We start from the raw sequence: 6,419 nt of genomic DNA on the forward strand, positions 1-6,419 counted from the left end.
AAAATAAAGAGAGTCTCAAACCCAACCCAAGTGTTTGTTAATTTGCCTTTTTGATTAGAAACTCTAATTTCAACTTCGATTATTTTTTTTTGCATTGCATTTTAATTTAATTTTCATCTCTCATAGTCGACACATTTGTTACTCAAAAATCTCATATACGCTTTGATAACCCTTTGTCCCTGTGGAATACGATCCTGGACTTATCCTTGATACAACTTGACACTTCTACACTTTGAAGCACATTCGAAACTGAGTCAAGTTTTTGGCGCCGTTGCCGAGGACAACTGGTGCTTATCAGAGCATTCTCTTTCTCCTGAGGGGACGTTTATGGAGCTGTGAACCTCTTCACAGCCTGGGTGATATCTTTCCCTCTCATTTTACTTGTTTACTTTTATCTTGTTTTGTGTTGAACTTGCATGTCTAGTTGGGCTAGGGGTAGCACATATAGACTTGCTAGGACTGAATCATCAACCTCATCATCAAGTGCATCATCTGTTTCTCTTAATTCAGCATTTGAATCATCATTTGACACTCATAGTAAGATGGCTGAAGAAGAGCATCATGATAGGGAAATGGTGAATCAGAACAGGACACTTAGAGAATATCTTCAGCCTGTTAGGACTAGCACACCTTCTTGCATCATTTTACCTATTAATGCAAATGCTTTTAATTTCAAACCCGGGATGATTTCATTATTATCACACTTTCATGGTATGGAATCTGAAAACCTCTATTTGCATATCAAAGAGTTTGAAGAAGTGTGCTCCACATTCATGGATAGAAAACATGCACTGATGAGGTCATAAGATTGAAACTGTTTCCATTTTTCTTAAAAGACAAGGCTAAGACATGGTTGAATTCTTTAAGACCAAGATCCATTGGGACTTGGCAAGAAATACAAACTGAGTTTTTAAAGAAATTTTTTCCCATGCATAGAACCAATGCTTTGAAAAGACAAATCATGAATTTTTGCCAAAAGAATGTGGAAACATTTTATCATTGTTGGGAACGATTCAAAGACCTTTTAAATGCATGTCCTCATCATGGATATGAGAATTGGAGGGTCATTAGGTTTTTTTATGAGGGGTTGCAACAAAAAATGAGACAATTTGTGGAAACCATGTGTAATGGAGAGTTTTTTAACAAAGAACCTGAGGAAGCTTTTGAATATTTTGATTATTTGGCTAAAAATGCACAATCATGGGATACATCTGATGTTCATGATAGGTTGAAAAGTTCAAGGAAAATTTTAGGGGGTGGGAAATATAATCTGAGGGAAGTAGATGATTTGAATGCTAGGTTGGCTATGATTTCTAAGAAATTAGAAACCATAGAATTGAAGAAAGTAAATGAAATACAAGCTGTACCTCAGATTACCTTGAGCTATAATATTTGTGACCAAGGGCATTCAACTAATGATTGCCCGACCATTCCTGCCTTTAAAGAAGTTCTCTTGGATCAATCTAATGCTGTTAATATGGTTGCTAAATCTTTTTCAGGTCCTTATTCCAACACTTACAATTCGGGATGGAGAAATCACCCTAATTTCAGTTGGAGGGGTGAACAAGCTGCTTTCCCTGCATCCAACATAGCTGGTCCTTCACAATTTGCACTCTACACTACTCCAAGAGGTTCAGGACCATCTCAATACGCCAACCACATGGTACCGGCTCAGAAAAAGAACCTTGAAGATAATTTCCAGCAATTATCCACCAACTTCTAGCAGCTGTCCACCAATTTTCAGCAATTCATGCAAAGCCAAGCTGCTATCAACAGTCAAACTTCACAAGCCATTGCTGAGATTCGAGGGTCAGTCACAAGGTTGACTACAACCATGAGTGCTCAAGAGAAAGGGAAGTTCCCTGCACAATCTCAGCCTAATCCCCAAGGCTAAAACCATCAATTTCAAAGTGTGTCAGGAGATTCAAATGTCAAGCAAGTCAAGGCTATTACAACCTTGAGAAGTGGTAAGGTGATTGGCATTCCAGCTCGAGAGGTAGAAAAGAATGGTAACACTTCTAAACCTCCTTCTGAAAATGAGGTACATGATCCTTTGGAATCTAAAAGTGTCCCAAGCACTACACCTGCACCTTTTCCTCAAAGGTTAGCCCCTTTGCACAAAGATAAGCATCACGCTGAAATTCTTGAAATTTTTAAGCAAGTTAGGATTAATATACCATTGTTAGATGCTATTCAACAGATTCCTACCTATGCTAAATTTTTAAAAGATTTATGCACCGTAAAAAGAAAATTGAATGTGCAAAAGAAAGCTTTTCTTACTGAGCAGGTTAGTGTTATTATCCAAACCAACACTCCTCCCAAATACAAGGACCCAGGATCCCCTACCATAACTTGCATGATAGGGAGCTCAAAAATAGGCCAAGCATTATTAGACTTAGGTTCAAGTGTGAACTTATTGCCTTATAATGTTTATATTCAGCTTGAATTGGGTGAGTTGAAATCTACTTCTATCACATTGTAGTTGGCTGATAGGTCTATTAAAATTCCTAGAGGTGTTGTGGAAGATGTTTTGGTTCAAGTAGACTAATTCTACTATCTGGTAGACTTTGTCGTACTCGACATGCAATTGACTACTCATTCTACTTTCCAAGCACCTGTTATCTTAGGAAGACCCTTCTTGGCTACTTCTTATGCACTCATAAATTGTAGAAGTGGAGGTTTAAAGTTGAGTTTTGGAAATATGACTTTGGAGCTAAATATTTTCAATCTTTACAGGCAACCGCACGAAGTTGAGGAAGTTCATGAAGTGAGTTTGCTGGAAAATTTCATTGATGAAAATTCTGCACATTACTTTCAACTTATTGATTCTTTAGAGGAATTTGAAGAAGATTTGAAAATATTTGATAATGTTAATGACTCATCTTTTGTTTCCCCAATAGGTCAACAAGTTACACCACCGTGGAGGCCAAAATTTGAGCAACTTCCACCATTGACATCAACCCTCAAGCCTTTGGAGGAGCAATCCCCAACTTTGGACTTCAAACCTCTTCCATTGGAGTTGAAGTATGCTTTCTTAGGACCACAAAGCACCTTCCCTGTGGTAATTTCTTCTCACTTAACTAGTGAACAAGAAGATAAATTGCTAGATGTCCTTAAGAAGTATAAAAAGTCTATTGGGTGGACAATGGCTGATATAAAAGGTATAAATCCCTTGGAGTGTACCCATAGGATTTATTTAGAAGGTGATGCAAAGCCTTCTAGGGAAATGCAAAGAAGGTTGAATCCCACAATAAAGGAAGTGGTTAAAGATGAGGTGTTGAAATTGCTTGATGTGGGTATCATTTACCCCATCTCGGATAGCAAGTGGGTAAGTCCTATTCATGTAGTTCCAAAAAAATCTGGGCTTACCATTGTTAAAAATGAACAAAATGAATCAATTCCTACTAGGATTCCTACTGGTTGGCGCATGTGTATAGATTATAGGAAGTTGAATGCTGCCACTAGGAAAGATCATTTTCCTTTACCTTTTCTTGATCAAGTGTTAGAAAAAGTTGCTGGACATGTTTTTTATTGTTTCTTAGATGGGTTTTCCGGTTACTATCAATTAGAAATAACACCAGAGGATCAAGAAAAGACCACCTTTACTTGTCCTTTTGGTACTTTTGCTTTTAGGAGAATGCCTTTTGGTTTATGCAATGCACCAGCAACCTTTCAAAGATGCATGCTTAGCATTTTTAGTGACATGATTGAGAACATCCTAGAAGTGTTTATGGATGATTTTTCTGTATTTGGTGATTCATTTGAGAGTTGTTTAACCAATTTACAAGCTGTTTTGGCCAGGTGTGAAGAGAAGCAATTGCTACTTAATTGGGAGAAGTGCCATTTCATGGTACAACAGGGCATTATTCTAGGACATATTGTTTCATCTAGAGGAATTGAAGTAGATAGAGCGAAAATTGAGTTGATTTCTAAACTTCCTACACCTAAGTCAATAAAAGACATTAGATCTTTTCTTGGGCATGTAGGTTTTTATAGGAGATTTATCAAAGACTTTAGCTCTACTTCTAAGCCTCTATGTAAGCTATTGATGAATGATGTAAAATTTGATTGGACAACCGAGTGTCAAGAAGCTTTTTGTCGGCTTAAAACTTTGTTAACCACTGCTCCTATTCTTCAACCTCCTGATTGGTCACTTTCTTTTGAAATCATGTGTGATGCAAGTGATTTTGCTATAGGAGCTGTTCTTGGACAGCGTAGAACAAACTTCCTTATGTCATTTACTATGCAAGTAAAACTTTGAATTTTGCTCAAAAAAATTATTCTACTACTGAAAAAGAATTACTTGCTGTGGTATTTGCTTTAGAGAAGTTTCGTGCATATATTCTTGGTTCTCCTATAGTCATCTTTACTGACCATGCAGCTCTCAAGTATTTATTGACAAAGAAAGATGCAAAACCAAGGTTGATTAGATGGATACTTTTACTCCAGGAGTTCAATATTATCATCAAGGACAAGAAATGAGTAGAGAATATGGTAGCTGACCATTTGTCTAGGCTCACAGTTGCTGAAACTGAATAACCGACACCTGTTCTTGATTCTTTTCTTGATGAACATCTTATGTTAGTTGAAAATTTGCTTTGGTTTGCTGATATAGTTAATTTCTTGGTGACAGGACAAACCCCACCTCATTGGAGCACTCAAGATATACGGAAATTCATGCATGAGGTGAGATCGTTCTTTTTGATGATCCTTATTTGTTTAAATACTGTCCTGATCAAATCATTAGAAAATGCGTGCCTGACCATGAAATACAAGCTGTCATTTCTTTTTGCCATAGTGAGGCGTGTGGGGGTCATTTTTCTGCACATAAGACAGTTGCAAAAATTTTACAAAGTGGTTTTTATTGGCCTCATATGTTTAAAGATGCATATAGTTTCTGCAAAACTTGTGAGTCATGTCAGAAATTAGGTGCTGTCACTAAAAGGAACATGATGCCTTTGCAACCCATTTTGGTCATTGAGATTTGTGATTGTTGGGGAATTGATTTTATGGGGTATTTTCCTTCTTCTTTTGGTTATTTGTACATCTTAGTGGCCATTGATTATGTTTCAAAATGGGTCGAAGCCATACCTTGTAAAACAAATGACCATAAGGTGGTGCTTAAATTTTTGAAGGAAAATATTTTTGCTAGATTTGGCATGCCTAAGGCCATCATAAGTGATAACGGCACCCATTTTTGCAACAAACCTTTTGCTGCCCTCTTGCATAAGTATGTCATTCACCACAAAGTTTCTACCCCATATCATCACCAAATGAATGCCCAAGTTGAACTTGCTAATAGGAAAATTAAGACCATTTTGGAAAAAATTGTGAGTTCTAATCAAAAGGATTGGTCTTTGAAATTAACCGATGCATTATGGGCATATAGGACTGCATATAAAACTATTTTGGGTATGTCTCCTTATCGGTTAATCTATGGTAAGGCTTGTCACATCCCTGTTGAGCTTGAACACCGTGCATTTTGGGTCATCAAAAAGTTTAATTTTGATCTTGATCAAGCTGGATCTTTGAGGAAATTACATCTTTCTGAGTTAGAGGAACTTAGGAGGGATGCTTGTGATAATTCTAAGCTATCCAAGGAATGCATGAAGTCTTTCCATGATAAGCATATTCAAAGAAAATCATTTGAGCCTAATCAACAGGTTTTACTCTATAATTCTCGACTTCATTTGTTCCCTGGCAAGTTAAGATCCCGATGGAGTGGCCCCTATTTGGTTAAAACAGTTTTCCCTCGTGGTGCTATTGAGATTGTCAATCCTCAAAATGGAAATGCTTTTAAGGTTAATGGTCAAAGGCTCAAGCATTTTATTTCTAACTTTGCACCTGAGGAATCTACTCTACATTTGCTTGATCCTAATTGATGGTTCTTGATCTATCCATTTCTTTTCATTGTTTTCTTTTGTTCTTCAGTTTTTATTTTTATTTTGGCTGCATTCTTTTCAAAGCTGCCCAGGTAATTCCTCTTCCTTTTGCCTTCATTTTTTTTTTTCCTATTTGGCTCTTCTTATAGCTGTTTTGCTCCTTCACTGCTCTCTTTGTGTAAATTCTTTCGTTTCTCTTGCACCATTGAGGACAATGCTACAATCTAGTTGGGGGGTGGAAGAGAATTTATTTTTCTGTTTGCATGCCTTACACTTTTGTTGGTCCACTTTGGTGGAGTGTTAGTAATAAGTTGAAAGCAGATTAAATCCCTCATTCTTGAATTTTACATGCTGGAAAGTGATTAAAAAAAAAAATGATTTGTTGAGGTCATGGAACATGTGGAATGTAGTGAAATTATGAGTATATGTCAAAAGAGAGACTTATCCATTTTATTTAGTTGTTAAACCAAGGGAAATATGTTAAAAGTTTTGCTAAAACACACACAGCACATACCCGGAAGGCCTAGAAAGACTACA

At 36.8% G+C, this 6,419-nt stretch overlaps 1 non-coding gene across 1 annotated transcript; it reads right to left on the bottom strand.

Moving 5' to 3' along the window:
• Positions 1-943: 943 nt before the first annotated feature.
• Positions 944-1,050, bottom strand: LOC122283596. The gene has a single exon (XR_006230993.1). It is a non-coding gene; the product is annotated as a small nucleolar RNA R71 (small nucleolar RNA).
• Between the last annotated feature and the right edge of the window lie 5,369 nt (positions 1,051-6,419).

Source organism: Carya illinoinensis, chromosome 11 (genome assembly GCF_018687715.1).
Source record: "Carya illinoinensis cultivar Pawnee chromosome 11, C.illinoinensisPawnee_v1, whole genome shotgun sequence".
Lineage (NCBI taxonomy): Eukaryota > Viridiplantae > Streptophyta > Magnoliopsida > Fagales > Juglandaceae > Carya > Carya illinoinensis.